Source organism: Saccopteryx bilineata, chromosome 9, assembly GCF_036850765.1.
Source record: "Saccopteryx bilineata isolate mSacBil1 chromosome 9, mSacBil1_pri_phased_curated, whole genome shotgun sequence".
Classification (NCBI taxonomy): Eukaryota; Metazoa; Chordata; class Mammalia; order Chiroptera; family Emballonuridae; genus Saccopteryx; species Saccopteryx bilineata.
The window spans coordinates 57,197,388-57,218,495 of NC_089498.1; the positions used below are offsets into that span (position 1 = coordinate 57,197,388).

Below are 21,108 nucleotides of genomic sequence, written 5' to 3' on the forward strand. Positions count from 1 at the left end.
GCTATTATTTTTTGGTATTTATATCTCCAAATAAATAATTTCTCTAATAGTAACCACCTCATGCTTATAAAAAAGATATCCTTTAAAATATCATCATATTCTGTTCTGAATCCTATTTGGCTACATAAACTTTATTGCTTATATAGCCTAACTATTACATGAACTGTGGACACTGCAGGATAACTCTTTTTAATCTATTCTGGCCAACTGGTATATTACTGTTTAGTGATGATTGGAATCTAAAATAATAGAGACTCGGCCTAGTGTGCGGAGGACCCGGGTTCGATTCCCGGCCAGGGCACACAGGAGAAGCGCTCATTTGCTTCTCCACCCCTCCGCCGCGCTTTCCTCTCTGTCTCTCTCTTCCCCTCCCGCAGCCAAGGCTCCATTGGAGCAAAGATGGCCCGGGCACTGAGGATGGCTCTGTGGCCTCTGCCTCAGGCGCTAGAGTGGCTCTGGTCGCAACATGGCGACGCCCAGGATGGGCAGAGCATCGCCCCCTGGTGGGCAGAGCGTCGCCCCTGGTGGGCGTGCCGGGTGGATCCCGGTGGGGCGCATGCGGGAGTCTGTCTGACTGTCTCTCCCCGTTTCCAGCTTCAGAAAAATGAAAAAAATAAAATAAAATAAAATAATAGAGACTTAAGAAAAAGGCACTTGCGCAGTAAGCTATCATTCACTCTTACTTAGGTTAGGATTTAGGAAAAGATGGTAGGTTTATAGGCTTGGCAGACTTCTTTAAGGCAGTTACCATTGTCAAGAAGGACCTTGTATGAACAGTGTAGGTAGTAGGTTCAAGAACCATAATAATTCAACAATTTACCTCACCATCCCCAAACTTCTCACTGAAAACTGCTTCAATGAAGAAAGATCATAAGCTTGTTTTAAAGTGGAGAAATAATGCTATAAACCTTATTTCTGTAAAGCACAGACATTGGGAAAAAGATCCAGAAAGGACTTTGAAGAGGCCTAGAACCTCTTTCTCTGATACCAGCATTGACACATTTCCAACATTCTTGGCTTCTCCATGTAACAATGAAAACTAACAAAAAAATGTTTCTCTAAATTCCACCAGTCCTCTCTGCCTTCAGCCTCTCCTTTTCAGTGTTCTTCAAGTTTACAACTTGCTTTAAAAGCTTAAAATTAATTTCAAGTGCTCTATGAATTTTTCCTGCAGAGGTGCTGATTGATTTATGTTCAAAAAATTTTCTGGCATAATATCTCCCATATTTTCTATTTTTTAGTTATTAATATTTTTTTCTGCAGCTTTAAATTCTAACTTAAAATGAGATGTATATTTCTATTAAGGAGCTTCATATTTTTTCTCAGGAGAAACTTACTCTTTAAACATATTTAGGCCCTCTTTTATCCATTTTGTTAGCTTTAACAGTATCTTTGGAGCTGACCTTATACTGTGCCTAGCAATCTAATGCCACAAGGTCCTAACAGTATCTAGTTATTCAAGACTGCCACAGACTAGTAAAGCCTCGAGTAGCTGGGAAGTTCATTTATCTTTCTACTACTATTTTTCCTTAAATGGAATTCATCAATTTCTGACCTGAGGGGTATGAAAATTAGCTGCACGTACAAGCTATGGACTCTGCAAAATACTTAAGAGTACAGCTGCATGTAAATTATTAACTCTAGAGTTCACTCTTTTTCTTTTGCTACCCTTCGAGAATAAGATTATTATACTTTATGTACCATTATATAGATATCTAGATATAAGTTTAACTATGGAGTTCTCTCTAGCCATTATTTACTGCAAAATTTTAATAGATGTTTTCTTAAAGATTTAATGTGTTCCATAGTTTTATAAATTTATGCCTAAATATAACTCCATAATGAAATAATTTAGCAATCAAACATACATGTAAACACTGTTAACATTCTTTGACAAGAAAAATCATGTTAGCAACAGATGAAGCAAATAAAACAATAAATAAATAAAACATGATATATATCAAAATCTTGTTCAGGTCACATTTTTATTCAGGTGTCCAAAGCAAGATTGTCAAGATTACTTTCTGTTGTATTAAGAACTTCCAGATAAAATATGTTTGCCAAGCAAACACAAATCAAAATATGTAGTATCCCACTGTGATAAAACTTTGGTTCCCTTAATAATAAAATAAAGAACTAATAGAACTGGAGGGAATTTAGACAATATCTAGTCAGATTCACTTTCTTTGTTGTTAGTACACAAAAATATATTATAAAAAGAATTTCTGTTATTTGCTCAGACCCTTGAAAATTCTGCAAAAGAGAGGAATACATTCTTAATATAATGAGAATCACATTCTCAGTATTTTATTACCCTCAATATTCTCTATATAAATGGTAGTCATAGATTAAATATATTGTTCTTCATTTTTGTACTGAAACCAAAAATTATTTCTGAATCATCTTCACTCTTAAAATTTCTCCTAACTTTCTCCCTTTCTTCTTCTACTCATTTTTTACTTAATATCATACTGTTTTTAACATATATGAATTCCACATCTTTATATATTCACTTTTGTATTTTTTTTGTTAAAGCATATATGTGCTACATATATTTCTGGAATACAAAGAACCAGATGATTTTTTTCATACGTGGAATATAAAACTGAAACTTATAAACAGAGACAATGGCATGGAGGATATCAGAGGCAAGGGTGTGGAGAGGAGTAAAGGGTAATGAGGGCCAAATTTATGGTGACTGAAGATGATTTGACTTTGTGTGATGGCACACAATGCACTATACAGATTTGTATCATAGAAATATTCACTTGAAACCTATGATCTTATTTACCAGTCACCCTAGTAAATTCAATTAAAAAAGAATATCTAAAATAATCAGTAAAATCATGATAATAGTTAATATTTATTACAAACCACCTATTGGGCTAGATGTTCCATATATCTATCTGTTATGTGTATGCATATTTAATATTTCTACATAGAGTTTGGAATGCTTTATACACATTAATTTATTTAATCAGAACATCAACCCTAAGAGTTAAGTACTATAATTATCCTCTTTTACAGAAGAAGACAATGAGGCATATAAAGTTAAGCAACTGCTTTGTAGATATAATGACTCATAAGTACCAGACTTGGGATATGAGCCCAGGACTCAGGCTCATAGACAGCTTACTTTTATGCTCCACAGTTAACAAAGGAATAATTGAGTCTCTTCACATTTATGTAATTTTTAATGCTATACAAACATAATTAATAGAGCTAGGATGAAAATTAATATATATATATTTTTGCAAATTAATATATACTTTTAATGTTTTAATAATACAATTATAAATGAGAATCACTAGATTACCTACTCTGAAAATCCCAGAACCACAGAAGTTCTGTGATTGGGTAGCCAAAAGCGTAGAAAGGCATAGATAATTGACCTCCAGATTCTACTAAGTGGAGACACCAACTTATTTCTTGGATACCATGCCTTATCTGTTTGGTTCTAAAACAACTGAAATGGAAATAAAAGAATCAATGATTTCTTTTCTTCTATAACTTTACAGGCTACATTTTTTTTATAATAATCACAGACCATTTAGATAGATACAAATTTTATGTGTTAGCTCTTAAAAGATTTTTTATATAGTCACAGCCCTAGAATTAATATACAAACAAACATAAGCTACAGTAAATAAAATTTCTATTGTGATAGATACAGCATGTGTTAAAAAAAAGTTCTTTTCCAGCCAATATCTTATATAGAGTTGCTTTAAATTAAAATAAGTTCATTTTTTGCCTGACCTGTGGTGGCGCAGTGGATAAAGCATCGACCTGGAAATCCTGAGGTCGCTGGTTCAAAACCCTGGGCTTGCCTGGTCAAGGCACATATGGGAGTTGATGCTTCCAGCTCCTCCCCCTATTCTCTCTCTGTCTCTCCTCTCTCTTTCTCTTGTCTTTCCCTCTCCTCTCTAAAATGAATAAACAAAAAATAAATGAAAATTTATAAAATAAGTTTATTGTTTTTTCTTTTGGTGTTTCTTCATATGAGCTAACTTAATGTTAAGCTAATACACTTAAAATCTTAATTTTTTAGTTTTCAAATAGAAGAGTATGAGTGGATGTATGTTAAAAAACAAGAGGCTAACATTTTAAACTTATATATATATCAGATGCTGCTTTTATAAAAGGAAACCTCAAAACTTTAATATCTCTTTAATATCTTTTTTAGTTCAGCATTACATAACTATTATTCCTTTAGAAGGATTCAAGATGCTTTGCCAGTATTTTTTGAGCTTCATAACAGTGAATCTACACTTTGAGATTAATCTTTGAATTTAGCAAAATGTAATTATTTAAATTAGAGCCTCAAACCAGAGATAAACATTGTATCAAATATTTTCAATATTGCAAAACTGATATATTTGTTTATTAGCAGAGGCGAAATATCAGACCCAGGCCTGACCAGGCAGTGGTGCAGTAAATAGAGCTTGGGACTGAGAAACGGAGGAGCCAGGTTCAAAACCCCAAGGTCATTGTCTTGAGCACAGGCTCATCTGGTTTGAGCAATCCTCACCAGTTTGAGCCCAAGGTTGTTGGCTTGAGCAATGGTCATTCATTCTGCTGTAGCCCACCGGTAAAGGCACATATGAGAAAGCAATCAATGAACAACTAAGGAACTGCAACAAAGAATTGATGCTTCTCATCTCTCTCCCTTCCTGTTTGTCTGTCCCTATCTGTCTCTCTCTCTCTGTTTCTCTCTGTCTCTGTCACACACACACACACACACACACACACACACACACACACACACACATATCAAACCCTAGGTGCTAATAAATAATTTAATAGTAGTAATCAAATTAAAATCTCTGAAATCCAAAGTTAACTTTTACATTTGATTGCTTGAAAAAGAAAAATTCTTTTTTCTACAAGAATTATGGAAATACATGTCCATTACAAAGTAGAATTTTACTAATGAAGCATTTCTTCCTTATTGAGGAGCAAGATAGCAGGGCAGTATGACCACTAATGTTCTTCCGTATTTAATTATTTGTTTAATCATATCCTGTCATTTTCCTAAAAGAGGCAGGAAAACCTACTCCAAAGTAACCCTTTATTATTTTATATTAAATTTTCTCCAAGGAGATATAATTTATCTTATTATAATGTAACTTTTAGCTAGAGAAGTTTGCAAAAAAAATTCAAGTTCTAGGCCCAATTTTGTAACTACTAAACTGTAGCCCTCAACATCTAGCTTACATATTTTGGCTTCAGTTCTGAAGAAACAAAATTTGTGGTGAGAAATAGCCTAAACTTTAAATTTCTGAATAAGGCTAAAAATGAATTGAAATGAATTTGCTGAAATTTTCAGAGTATTAGTTTAATTCAATTAGTTTCTTAAATTATAGAATTATAAAAGGTTATAGTAATAAATATAAATTCCACTCTCATATTCTCCAACCTTGAAAAACTCAACTCAACAATAATTTATTGAATAAATGCTATATATGTACAAGGTATTATGCTAGGATTATGAAAGAATCAACATCAGTGTGAGCCACAATGGCCAATCTCAATGTTTTGACACACAATGAGAAAAATAAAATGCCAACCAACAAAGCACAACATACTATCACCTGTCAAATCAATGGTAGAGACAAGTGCTATAAAAATTAGAAAACAAAAATACTAGTGGAGCCTGACCTGTGGTGGTGGTGCACTAGATAAAAAAGAGTTGACTTGGAATATTAAGGTTGGGGGTTCAAAACTCTAAGTTTGTCTAGCCGCGGCACATACGAGGAGCAACTACTAGAAGTTTATGCTTTCTGCTCTTTGCTCCCCCCTTGCTCTCTCTCTCTAAAATCAATAAATAGAATCTTAAAAAATAATACCAGTGGGAGGAAATCACATTTCCAGTATTAATTGGTATTTGGCGCTTATCAAGTCTTCAGCAAATATTCCTAGAGATTTTTCCATCCAATCATTCCCAGGGCCAACAATTATTTGTGAATAACCCAAGAATAAACAGAAAACAAAACCCACACGTTCTTGATAAGTAAATTCAAAATAATCTGATCTAAATGTGAAACAAAGATCTGGATGCATGTGTTCAAAGATGGAAATATAGAGGAAAAGAAGAAGGGAAGAAAACCTTATAGAAAGGAGAATATGGAAAAAAGGACCAAATAATCCCAACTGAAGAAGCACTAATACCTGAGTGATCTTTTGGGAGTGAACACAACAAGAGAGAAGATGCCCTGAAATTAAAGCAACTCAGCCCTGTGATGACCGAAAAAGGACCCCAAACTGAGAGCTTGACAGTGATGACCTTGAAAGTGGTGACACATTTAGTATACTGATAAGCCAGTGAGGATGAAAATAGTTTTGTTTTTTTTAATAATAATTTTATTTTTTTAATGGGGTGACATCAATAAATCAGGATACATATATTCAAAGATAACAAGTCCAGGTTATCTTGTCGTTCAATTATGTTGCATACCCATCACCCAAAGTCAGATTGTCCTCTGTCACCTTCTATCTTGTTTTCTTTGTGCCCCTCCCCCTCCCCTTTTCCCTCTCTCATTCCCCCCTCCCCCCCGTAACCACCACACTCTTATCAATGTCTCTTAGTCTCACTTTTATGTCCCACCTACGTATGGAATAATGCAGTTCCTGGTTTTTTCTGATTTACTTATTTCGCTTCGTATCATGTTATCAAGATCCCACCATTTTGCTGTAAATGTTCCGATGTCATCATTTCTTATGGCTGAGTAATATTCCATAGTGTATATGTGCCACATCTTCTTTATCCAGTCATCTATTGACGGGGGATGAAAATAGTTTTAGTATACTTTAGTAAAAACACAGGGCTTGAACTAGGTTGTGAAAGGTATCAACACAGCTCTAGATGTTGTGACATTCAGGATAACAATTGGATATTAGTCAAGAAAGTTTAGGATTAGAATTTATATGAATATGAAAAGTTATGTGTGACACAAGCTTAAAGAAACAATTTTACATTTTTCATTAAATCTAAACAACTCATGGCAAAAATATATGAGGCTAATTCTAAGAAAACAAGGTTAAGACTTTATATCATTCATAGGGAGTGAACAGGAACAGTATAGATAAAAAGATTTGGTGAATCTACTCAGGCTACCATAACAGAATAAGATAGACTGGGTGGTTTAAACAACAGCAATTTATTTCTCACAGTTCTGGAGTCTGGGAAGTACAAGATCCAGTTGCCTGCTAACTCAGTTCCTGGTAAGGGCTCACCCTCCAAGCAACCAAATTTTTGCTGTGTCCTCTCATCGCAGAGAGGGAGAGAAAGAGAAAGAGCAAGCTCTTCTGTATTTTTTCTTTTAAGAGCACTAATTCCATTATAAAGGCTCATGAACTAACTCATCAGTGGAATTATTTCCCAAAGGCACCATCTCCAAATACCATCACACACAGGGTTAAGTCTCACATACACATTTTGAGGGAGCAGAGACGTTCAGTCCATTGCAGTGAGGTTAAAGCCTGAGGAGAAAAGTCCTTTTAACTGGTGCCTGGTATGTACTGCCTGCTTGAAATTCATGACCTATAAAAGTTAACTATAGTTTGATGTAGATAATGAGGCCTAACAATGACTTCTGTCTTGCATAAATGGAGGACCATGCAGTGAATATTAACTCATATAATTTCCTGAAGGAAATGTGGGCAAAGTTAGTTACATGATTATACAATTGTCCTGGCATACTACTCATTTTTTGAGAGCCTAAGGACTGAAATATATTTTTCTTTAATCTTTTCAGGTCTGTGGTTCTATAGTAAGAGTCGAGTGGGGGGCTTTTAAGAAATGATAATTTTTGTTATATAAATAGGGCAGCCATTTCTTAATAACCAAGATATGAGTCTTCTTAAGTAAAATAATTTTTAAATAGTTGTGGTATATACTTTTAAATTTCCTCTTTCTATGTCTGATATAGTATAACTATGTGTTTCAACTAAATCTAATTATATATATATTTTTTTCATCAATGTGATAATGATTTATAATGGTCTATTACCCTGACAAAAAACTAGTAAAAAAGTAACTTACATGTCTATTGCTACAGAATGTCGCCTACAGCTGTTTCACTCTTCACTATCCCTTTTACAACAATGGAGTATGAAGAGGTAAAGGAGAACCACCAAGTAACTCCTGCATTGTTCAGATTTTCAAGTCAGTCACTCAGCTAAATGACGCTTTGTTTGAACACTTGGAGAAAGATGACTTATTGATGCTGTACTCCATTCTAAAGGTGATTCTGAATCTGTCTCTCTGATTAAAAAGCATAACATACTCAAAAAAACCAGTGAATTTTTCCATTACCTTAGAGTAGTATCTGTGAAGCCAAATAAAGAAAAGTAGGTAGTTTCTCTTTAAATAGCTAAAATAGTACAGGATGATTATTTGGAGGAGGTAGAGGACATCAAAACCACTTACAGGAAGGAAAAACAGTGGCTGCTCAAAATGTGAATTAGCATTGTCAAAGTAGAACTATCACAAAGTGGTAGCAGAGATGTAGGAGCAATTTGTTAATACTGTGATTGTTCTAATCAAAATTCTTTGGTTGCAAATGTCCTATGTTGGTACTACACAACACCAATATGATAGCCCTTATAAATATTACTCATAGCCCCCCAAAAGAAGAAATGTCACTTTGCTGGGCCTCAGGTGAAATTCATCTAGGGAATGGGGTGCTTTAATCAACTTCTTCTTCATATCTCTTTGTCATTACTTGCTGTAGATCTAATCCATTTTTCTGTCAGTGAACAATTTCTCAATATCATTCATGCTTCCTTGCCTTCAATGCCTGTAACTTTATCTCACACATGCTTTTAGCTTGTCAGGATACGATTTCTTGCTCTAACTTTACATGAACATTTTTCTCAGCCTTTTAATACCTCAATTCTTAATTTCCAGAAAAAGAAATGTTTGTCCTTGTGGGTACAGGTGTCCAAGGCTACACAAATCAGCTTTGTGTAGAAATGGGATCATGTAGTAAAAATCTGACAACTTTGCTGTTTTGTGAATATTTTATTTCATGCCAAAAAAAAATGATATGTATCACACAGCACTCTTTCTTTTTGAGAAGTCACTTTATATTTAGAGAAACACCAACCTAAGAAACAAGAAAGTGTCTACCATCTTCACCATTAACAATAGGGCAATTTTCTTGCCTTAGTTCTATTTTTTTCTTCACAGTCCATCAATATACAGTGTGTCCGTAAAGTCATGGTGCACTTTTTACCGGTCACAGGAAAGCAACAAAAGATGATAGAAGTGTGAAATCTGCACCAAATAAAAGAAAAATGCTCCCAGTTTCTGTAGGATGATGTGGCAGCATGTGTGCATGTGCAGATGATGACGTAGCACCATGTATACAGCGGAGTGCCCATGGCCATGCCAGTCGAGATGTAGATGGTACAGAGGAAAGTTCAGTGTGTTCTGTGGCTCCCTAAATTTGAATCCGTCACCAAAGTGCAACGTGAATATTGTTGCATTAATAACGAAGCACCACCACATAGGAATAACATTACTCGGTGGGATAAGCAGTAGAAGGAAACCGGCAGTTTGGTGGAGAAACCCCGTTCTGGTAGGCCATCAGTCAGTGACGAGTCTGTAGAGGCTATACGGGATAGCTACCTAAGGAGCCCTAAAAAATCTGTGCATGGGCTCTCATTGAACTGCACTGAATAGGTATGAAACTGAGAGAGTTTTTCTTTTATTTGGTGAGATTTCACATTTCTATTGTCTTTTGTTGCTTTCCTGTGACCAGTCAAAAGTGCACCATGACTTTACGGACACACTGTAGTGGTTATTTTTTAGAAAAGTGCATGGCTCAATTAAGGCTCTATTTTTAAGTCAGCTATACTGATTGTGTGACCTTGGTAGAATCATGTAAACTCACTGGTAGATAGTTTTTTTGTTTTGTTTTTTCTTAATAACATGAGCAAATTGAATTATATTGTTTCTGTCTCATCTCCAACATAATATGAAATAGTTTGCTCCCAGTTTATTTTTAGTAATTTTACATTAAATTTCAATGGAAAAGTAAGAAATAAGTACTTCTTTCATCTTTAAAAAAATCAGTTATCTCCTACATGAATTTTGTCATATGTCACTATATTTGATTATACACCTAACACCACCTAAATCACAATATTTCTAAATTCCTTAGTAACCCCAAACATTCTCTTTATTCTTTCTAACATTGTTCTTTTAGTCAAGAATGCCTTTTCTAACACTTCTCACAAAAACTCTGATCAAACATCACTCGCCCTCTGTATCCTTTCTGTGATTCCTCCTTCCTCTGAGGTGGTACAACAAACATTCACATCTCTTCTATGCCATCTGGAACAATTCCTGGTAAACAGGAGCCCTTGAGAAATAAATAGATAAGTCAATTCTGTTTAAATAATACAATTTAGGAGTCGTAGGTGTAGTAGCATAGGTGGTACCAAAACATACAGGTTTCAACAACTGGAGACTTCTTAATATAAAAAAGTTCCATAATCAGTTGTAAGATATGAAAACACTGTTATCACATTTATCAATATAATTACTAATCATGGTCACTAAATCACAAAGCAGTGTAAACAGAATAGTAGTCTTATAAAACTTCTGATCGTTTTGTCCATTTATACCTTAGTTTTGTATATAAACATCTGATTATTTGCAATATAATTTCTTTACTCTGTGTTATGATATACCATGTAATCAAATGTAAATAATAAAAGTTTCTGAAATCCTACATTTAATACTGTCATAAATGCCTGTCTTATAAGTATGGGTAGCTGAGCTTCCCATCTTCCTGAGTTCATCATCTATGCAATTATAATTCATGTTTAAGTTTTTCTCTTGTAAAAATGTAAAGAGTTACATCATGGCCATCCTTTTTACTTGGGCTCCACTTATGTATAAATAGCTAAGGAAAGTAAAACATATCCTTCTTTTGGGTATTAATCAACCGTGTATTTATGGAACTTAAACTGGAAGAAAGTGTCTTCTTCAATACATATTTATTGCATACCAGTATTTTCATACATAATTTTACAATTATACTGTGTCAGACCCATGGTTACTTACCTTTAAAATGATAAAAATTAGTAGAAACTTGTATAAAATGTTTCCTCCCAATGAAAACATTAGTTTTTAGTGCTTTTACTTTTCAGTCACTGTTATTGCTTTTCCTTCTCCTTTCTATCTTGTAGGAATGGTCAAAAAAGTAGGTTGTGTTTTGTTATCATCAGTAGAGATATTAGAAAGAATGATATATTTTTATCCTGATAAACTACTTTATATTATGTAATTTAAAAAATGAATTTAGGATAAATATGTTTTGATCTCTTAATATTTCTTGCAGTGTTAAATTTCTATATTGTAAAGAAACAAGTTGATGAGCTACTTGAATAATGTAAGAGCTATATTAGTGAGAAAGTAGTGTAGCCTCAAACAAGTTGGGGTTTGGATGGCCCTTTAAAAGGCAAAATTTCACTCAAAAAGTAGGATTAATTCTTCATGGAGTAAAACTAATCAATTATAACAAGTATGTGACTAAAATGTTATGACAATATCAATCCATCAATCTCATGGATGTTATTTTAGCTAAGTAGATTGAGATGCACTTGTGATTATCTGAGAATTTATTTATATTTTATTCTAAATTAAGAAAGCTTTACTTAACAAGAGAAAATTTGTCATTGTGAAACATAGAAAACATAAGCCCACTAGTTTAAATGACATACTCCAATGTGAGAAAAATTAATACTGGATGATCCACCACAAGTATAAGAAAGAATTATTCTGTAGGAAAGAACTTAATCATTAGCACTCACCATAGTCTAAATTAAAAAGGAAATAACTTGATAATTTATTCATTTTCCCTCCTTTCATTCTACACTCATCAAAGCCTCTACAACTCCAAAGATTTTGTCCTATAAAACTGAAATAATATGTTTACCATGAATTGATAAAGGGAAATATTAATGAAATAAGAGATGTGGAGAGGGGAGTTTAAGATTTAGATCATGTTAAGTAAAAAATGACTCCATAGACCTGACCAGGCAGTGGCACAGCGGATAGACTATAGTCCTGGGATGCAGAGGACCCAGGTTCAAAACACGAGGTCATTGGTTTGAGTGTGGGCTCACCAGCTTGAGTGTGGGGTCATAGATATAACCCCATGGTCACTGGCTTGAGTCCAAAGGTCACTGCCTTGAAGTCCAATGTCACTGGATTGAGTCTAAGGTTGCTGGCTTGAGCAAGAGATCACTCATTCTACTGGAGACCCCAGTCAAGGCACATATGAGAAAGCAATCAATAAACAACTAAAGTGTCAAAAAAAATTGATGCTTCTCATCTCTCTCCCTTCTTGCCTGTCTGTTCCTATCAGTCCCTCTCTCTATCTCTCTTATTAAAATACTAATATATATTGAATATATAATTACATATATGTATAATGTATATATATATATATATATATATACCTATGGAGGCATATATATGTGTATGCCTCTAGAGGATTTGTCATAAAGTCAGTTAAGATCCCCAAAAGAATAAGCAAAAGAATAAGTGCAGATGACGTCAGAGTAATGGCGGGGTAGGAAGCGATACCGATAAATCTCCCCCAAAACTCAACAAGATCTTCAACCAGAAACAGAAAAACCTATACTTGGAGCTTCCAGATGCTTCGCAATACACCCAAAGGAATGATTGAGTGAAAAATTGGCTAAATATATAACCAAACCCCGAAGGAAATAGGGAGTAAGAAATGCTCCGCCTTCCTCACTAACATAAACAGGGTGGCTTTCTCTGGTAACTGTGAATATAGAAACTGAGGCGGGCAAAGGGGGTGAATAGATCCAGGCCGCCGCGGCACAAACGGCCGAACCAGGCTGTGGCACGGAGATCCAAGCCGAGGAAAATCTGATCCTGTGGCAACCCGGGCAATACAAGCTAACACTCGCACCAAACCCAAACAAAGAAAGACAAGCGGAGCGGCCATTTTACCCGGTCTCCTGGTCGGTGTGCAGTTAGTGGGCGAGAATTTCTTCCTACGCCCCGAGAGTGGGTGCCCGTGTTGCCCCACGGAGAGGCAGGGTCAGAGGCCTTTCTGTGGGCCGAGGGCAGAGTCTCTGGGCAGCCCCAGCGCCCTGGGAAAGCCACGCATGGGAGGGAGTGAGAACTAATTCCAACGGTGGAGATTTTCCGTGCTGGAGAGTGTTTCACTCAGAGGGAAATGCAGACGGCCTCATATCCTGGTTTGCACGCAGATAAGGAGCAATTCCTCCGAGTGCCTCAGCAGTGCGCGCCCGTGTTATCGCACAGAGGGGCAGAGTCAGGGGCCTTTGTGTGGGCCAAAGCGGAATCTCGAGCCGCCCCAGTGCCTTACAAAAGCCGCACACGGGGACGGAGCGAGACTCGATTCCAACGCTGCAACTTTTCCCTGCGGTTGGGGGTTTCACTCAGAGCGTGAGACTGCTGGCCGGATATCCTGGTCGCAGACAGTGAGTGAGAGTTTCCTCCAAGCGCCCCGGAAGTGGGCACCCGCTTGTGTTACCGGACAGAGTGGCAGAGCCAGAGGTCTTTGAGTGGGCGGAAAGCCTGCCTGATTATGCTAGCAGCTCTGACTGACTGAGCCTTACCCAGAGCCCTGTGCTGAGTGGAAATAGATTGGGGAGTTGCCAGCTCTTTGAGCCTCTTACTATCCAGGCAGAGGCAGCAGCAACCCCATAGCTGGATTATCAGGCTACTAATTGAGGAAGGAAAGACTAGGAGAAAGGCTCCAGGAACACGGACTCTCTCACTGTCGGAGCCTATAAATGCTAATGAGCTTCAACTGCCAACGAGATTAAAGCACAATACATGACATTGCCATAGAGACTTATCAACTGCAAACCTCTACCTGAGCGTGCCAAAGGGGCAGAACCCGGGGTACAGAGTCACCAACCAGGAAGAGGGAGAGAAAAGAAAAAGCAAGAAGATAACCTCTCAAAATCAAGAATAATCTGCAGACTTTATAACCTATCCCATTTTATTATATTTGTTCGTTTGTTTCTCTTATCTTCATTCTTGATACTTTTTTTCCTCCTCCAATTTGGCCGATTAACTCTCTACCGGTCTTACTCTCTCCTCTCCTTGAACTACACTACCCATAAGTGTTACATCTCCCATTATCTTTTCTCTTCTCTTCCTTTCTCTCTATGAGGGTTGCACTTCAAAACCCTTAACTCTCTCTCTCTCTCTCTCCTTTCTTTTTTCTTCTTTTAGTGGTTCCCTCTTTTTTTCTCTCTCTCTCTTTCTTTTCTCCCTCTATATTAGTTTCTTCCTTTCTCCTTTACATCTCCTCTCATTCAAACCTCAATAACAAACAAATTATCTTTGGGACTCAAACCTATGTTTGTGGCATTTTGGGGGGTTTTTACTTCACCTTTTTAACTCACTAGCAGTGCTCCCATCCCTGGCTCTCCATATTATCTAGTTCTTGTTCCACTAAATACAATAGTAAGTTTTTAATTTTTCCCCCCATTTTTCCATTTTCCTCTTATTCCTCTCATCATAACTCTTAGACAACCAACACCTAAAAGCAAATCATTTTATTCTTGACCCAAATTTTTTTCTTATTTGCTTTTTGTGGGTCCATACGCTCTTTTTTTTTTTCTTTTTTTTTTCTTTTGCCCCTTTATTACTTTTCCCCAATTCAGGCCCTCCATCACAGGCATTGTTTGTTATAATTCACAGTCCACCACAAGATTTTCTCAAGAAAGAGGGGAGAGGAGAGGAGAGGAAAAAAGGAGGGGGGGAATAATTTCCTTCTTTTTAAATTTTTATTTTATTTTATTTTTCTTTATTTCATTATTAATTTTTTTTTAAAAAAACAACTCTTGGATTTTTTTTTTGTTTTTTAACTTTTTAGTCTTTATTAAATCTCATTAATACTATCAACAAAACCACCCTCAGATGCCATTAAGGAAGAGAAAATCGAATATCATGGATACAAAAGAAAGAGAGGTAACAAAGCTAGATGAGGAAAAATCTATGGAGAAAAAATTTAATATATTGGAAACCTTGGAGCTAAATGACAGAGAATTCAAGATAGAAATCCTAAAAATTCTCCAAGATATACAAGAAAACACAGAAAGGCAATTTAGGGAGCTCAGAAAACAACTCAATGAACACAAAGAATATATGTCCAAGGAAATTGAAACTATAAAAACAAATCAAACAGAGATAAAAAACTCAATTCACGAGCTGAAAAACGAAGTAACAAGCTTAGCTAATAGAACAGGTCAGATAGAAGAGAGGATTAGTGAAATAGAAGACAAGCAACTTGAGGCACAACAGAGAGAAGAAGAAAGAGACTCAAAAATTAAAAAAAATGAGATAGCCCTACAAGAATTATCTGACTCCATCAAAAAGAATATCATAAGAATAATAGGTATATCAGAGGGAGAAGAGAGAGAAAATGGAATGGAGAACATACTCAAACAAATAATAGATGAGAACTTCCCAAGCCTGTGGAAAGAACTAAAGCCTCAAGTTCAAGAAGCAAACAGAACTCCAAGTTTTCTTAACCCCAACAAACCTACTCCAAGGCATATCATAATGAAATTGACACAAACCAACAGCAAAGAAAAAATTCTCAAGGCAGCCAGGGAAAAGAAGAATACAACATATAAAGGAAGGCCCATTATATTATCATCAGATTTCTCAGCAGAAACTCTACAAGCTAGAAGAGAGTGGACCCCAATATTTAAAGTCCTGAAAGAGAGAAACTTTCAGCCACGAATACTATACCCATCAAAGCTATCCTTCAAATATGAAGGAGAAATAAAAACATTCACAGATACAGAAAAGATGAGGGAATTTATCATCAGAAAACCCCCACTCCAGGAATTACTAAAGGGGGTTCTCCAATCAGATACAAAGAACAAAAAAAAAAACAGAGCCACAAGTAAAAGCTCCAAGAAGAACACAATAAAACCAAATTTAAACTGTGACAACAACAAAAAGAAAGAGGGGGAGAAGATGGAGATTAACAGTAGCAAAGGACGATGGAGTGCAAAAGTACTCACAAAATAGTTCGCTACAATGAACAGGGTAGGAACCCTTTTCATTACTCAAAGGTAACCACCATTGAAAAAACCACCACAGAAGCACATGAGATAAAAAAGATAGCAACAGAGGAAAGATGTATGGAATACAACCAAATAAAAACAAAAGATAGAAAAACAAAAGAGAAGGATCAAACAAGGCACAAAACTAACAGAAAGCAAGATATAAAATGGCAATAGGGAACTCACAAGTATCAATAATTACACTAAATGTAAACAGATTAAACTCACCAATAAAAAGGCACAGAGTAGCAGAATGGATTAAAAAAGAAAATCCAACTGTATGCTGCCTACAGGAAACTCATCTAAGTAACAAGGATAAAAACAAACTCAAAGTGAAAGGCTGGAAAACAATACTCCAAGCAAATAACATCCAAAAAAAGCAGGTGTAGCAATGCTCATATCAGATAATGCTGACTACAAGACAGGAAAAGTACTCAGAGACAAAAATGGCCATTTCATAATGGCTAAGGAGACACTGAATCAAGAAGACATAACAATTCTTAATATATATGCACCAAACCAAGGAGCACCAAAATATATAAGACAGCTACTTATTGATCTTAAAACAAAAACTGACAAAAATACAATCATACTTGGAGATCTCAATAAACCACTGATGGCTCTAGATCGGTCATCCAAACAGAGAATCAACAAAGACATAGTGGCCTTCAACAAAACACCAGAGCACCTGGATATGATAGACATCCACAGGACATTTCATCCCAAAGTGACTGAGTATACATTTTTCTCCAGTGTACATGGATCATTCTCAAGAATTGACCATATGTTGGGCCACAAAAACAACATCAGCAAATTCAGAAAAATTGAAGTTGTACCAAGCATATTTTCTGATCATAAAGCCTTGAAACTAGAATTCAACTGCAAAAAAGAGGAAAAAAATCCCACAAAAATGTGGAAACTAAACAACATACTTTTAAAAAATGAATGGGTCAAAGAAGAAATAAGTGCAGAGATCAAAAGATATATACAGACTAATGAAAATGACAATACGACATATCAGAATCTATGGGATGCAGCAAAAGCAGTGATAAGAGGGAAGTTCATATCGCTTCAGGCATATATGAACAAACAAGAGAGAGCCCAAGTGAACCACTTAACTTCCCACCTTAAGGAACTAGAAAAAGAAGAACAAAGACAACCCAAAACCAGCCGAAGAAAGGAGATAATAAAAATCAGAGCAGAAATAAATGAATTAGAGAACAGAAAAACTATAGAAAAAATTAATAGAACAAGGAGCTGGTTCTTTGAAAAGATCAACAAAATTGACAAACCCTTGGCAAGACTTACCAAGGAAAAAAGAGAAAGAACTCATATAAACAAAATCCAAAATGAAAGAGGAGAAATCACCACGGACACCGTAGATATACAAAGAATTATTGTAGAATACTATGAAAAACTATATGCCACTAAATTCAACAACCTAGAAGAAATGGATAAATTCCTAGAACAATACAACCTTCCTAGACTGAGTCAAGAAGAAGCAGAAAGCCTAAACAGACCTATCAGTAGAGAAGAAATAGAAAAAACCATTAAAAACCTCCCCAAAAATAAAAGTCCAGGCCCTGACGGCTATACCAGCGAATTTTATCAAACATTCAAAGAAGACTTGGTTCCTATTCTACAGAAAGTCTTCCAAAAAATTGAAGAAGAAGCAATACTTCCAAACACATTTTATGAGGCCAACATAACCCTCATACCAAAACCAGGCAAGGATGGCACAAAAAAAGAAAACTACAGACCAATATCTCTAATGAATACAGATGCTAAAATACTAAACAAAATACTAGCAAATCGAATACAACAACATATTAAAAAATAATACATCATGATCAAGTGGGATTCATCCCAGAATCTCAAGGATGGTTCAACATACGTAAAACGGTTAATGTAATACACCATATCAACAAAACAAAGAACAAAAACCACATGATCTTATCAATAGACGCAGAAAAGGCTTTTGATAAAATACAACACAATTTTATGTTTAAGACTCTCAACAAAATGGGTATAGAAGGAAAATATCTCAACATGATAAAGGCCATATATGATAAACCATCAGCTAACATCACATTAAATGGCACTAAACTGAAGGCTTTCCCCCTTAAATCAGGAACAAGACAGGGTTGTCCACTCTCTCCACTCTTATTTAATGTGGTACTAGAGGTTCTAGCCAGAGCAATCAGACAAGACAAAGAAATAAAAGGCATCCATATCGGAAAAGAAGAAGTAAAGGTATCACTTTTTGCAGATGATATGATCCTATACATTGAAAACCCCAAAGAATCCACAAAAAGACTACTAGAAACAATAAGCCAATACAGTAAGGTCGCAGGATACAAAATTAACATACAGAAGTCAATAGCCTTTCTATATGCCAACAATGAAACAACTGAGAAGGAACTCAAAAGAATAATCACCTTCACGATTGCAACAAAAAAAATAAAATACTTAGGAATAAACATAACAAAGAATGTAAAGGACTTATATAATGAAAACTATAAACCATTGTTAAGGGAAATCGAAAAAGATATAATGAGATGGAAGAATATACCTTGTTCTGGCTAGGAAGAATAAATATAATCAAGATGGCTATATTACCCAAAGCAATATACAAATTTAATGCAATTCCCATCAAACTTCCAATGACATTTTTTAAAGAAATAGAGCAAAAAATCATCAGATTTATATGGAACTATAAAAAACCCCGAAAAGCCAAAGCAATCCTAAAGAAAAAGAATGAAGCTGGGGGCATAACAATACCTGACTTCAAACTCTATTATAGGACAATCAAAACAGCATGGTATTGGCAGAAAAATAGACACTCAGACCAATGGAACAGAATAGAAAGTCCAGAAATAAAACCACATATATATAGTCAAATAATTTTTGATAAAGGGGCCAACAACACACAATGGAGAAAAGAAAGCCTCTTCAATAAATGGTGCTGGGAAAACTGGAAAGCCACATGCAAAAGAATAAAACTGGACTACAGTCTTTCCCCCTGTACAAAAGTTAACTCAAAATGGATCAAAGATCTAAACATAAGACCTGAAACAATTAAGTACATAGAAGAAGACATAGGTACTCAACTCATGGACCTGGGTTTTAAAGAGCATTTTATGAATTTGACTCCAAAGGCAAGAGAAGTGAAGGCAAAAATTAATGAATGGGACTACATCAGACTAAGAAGTTTTTGCTCAGCAAGAGAAACTGATAACAAAATAAACAGAAAGCCAACTAAATGGGAAATGATATTTTCAAACAACAGCTCAGATAAGGGCCTAATATCCAAAATATACAAAGAACTCATAAAACTCAACAACAAACAAACAAACAATCCAATAAAAAAATGGGAAGAGGATATGAATAGACACTTCTCCCAGGAAGAAATACAAATGGCCAACAGATATATGAAAAGATGCTCATCTTCTTTAGCTATTAGAGAAATGCAAATCAAAACGGCAATGAGATACCACCTCACACCTGTTCGATTAGCTGTTATTAGCAAGTCAGGTAATAGCAAATGTTGGAGAGGCTGTGGAGAGAAAAGAACCCTCATACACTGTTGGTGGGAATGTAAAGTGGTACAACCATTATGGAAGAAAGTATGGTGGTTCCTCAAAAAACTGAAAATAGAACTACCTTATGACCTAGCAATCCCTCTACTGGGTATATATCCCCAAAACTCAGAAACATTGATACGTAAAGACACATGCAGCCCCATGTTTATTGCAGCATTGTTCACAGTGGCCAGGACATGGAAACAACCAAAAAGCCCATCAATAGATGACTGGATAAAGAAGATGTGGCACATATACACTACGGAATACTACTCAGCCATAAGAAATGATGACATCGGTACATTTACAGCAAAATGGTGGGATCTTGATAATATGATACGAAGCGAAATAAGTAAATCAGAAAAAAAACAGGAACTGTATTATTCCATACGTAGGTGGGACATAATAGTGAAACTAAGAGACATTGATAAGAGTGTGGTGGTTACGGGGGGGAGGGGGGAATGGGAGAGGGATAGGGGGTGGGGAGGGGCACAAAGAAAACAAGATAGAAGGTGACAGAGGACAATCTGACTTTGGGTGGTGGGTATGCAACATAATTGAACGACAAGATAACCTGGACTTGTTATCTTTGAATATATGTATCCTGATTTATTGATGTCACCCCATTAAAAAAATAAAATTATATAAAAAAAAGAATAAGTGCAGATACAGAAAAAAGAAGAGATCCTTGGCCTAAAGCCTGGGATTAAAATAAGATCCATGTTGAGCATACCTTCAACAGTTAAGAAAACAATTTGCAATTTTGCCTTAGCCTTCTCATCTTGCTAACACACAGCCTCTTTAAAGTCAGCCAGAGATGAAAATTTAGGGCCTTCTTGGAGCTTTCCTTAGTTTGTGTATAGCCCTGGGCTGTAATAATTTAAGGATCTTTCTATTGAGCTCTATTAAAAACATTTTCAGTAGTCAAAGTAAAGCAAACCTGTCACATTTTGCTTTACCTCAGGATGTGTATTTTTCCTTCAACATATTATAAGTATTGGCTGTCTTTCCAACCCCATTAATTTGTAAAACTTTCTTGCTCTCTCTAGTCTTTGGGTGTTTTCTCTTCAATTTCCCTCTTCACTTCTTGTGTGTTTCCTTGCTGATTCTCACTCAAGCTCAGAGAAATTTTCCCAGATCCTCCTCAAAGTTGGCTACATTTACCATCTACATTACACAAGCCATTTGTTTCCTTTTATTTTATTCCCCACATAGGCCATCTGCCAAAGGAGAGACACAATTTCCCTCTGTGAAATCATAGAGCTAATAATACTGGTTTTTATTTTTCATTATATTTTGACTAATGTCAGAAGGTATTGACTTCTTGCTGTATTTTATTCATATGCTGTATTTTACTAAATTATATTTAAAAATAAAATTGCTATATCTGTCACTGTATTTGTATTATTTCTCTTCACTGTAT

The 21,108-nt window shown here is 35.7% G+C and overlaps 1 pseudogene; it reads left to right on the forward strand.

The window, feature by feature from the left end:
* Nucleotides 1–8,058: 8,058 nt before the first annotated feature.
* Nucleotides 8,059–21,108, forward strand: part of LOC136313634 (lupus La protein homolog pseudogene) — a 118,867-nt pseudogene continuing 105,817 nt past the window's right edge.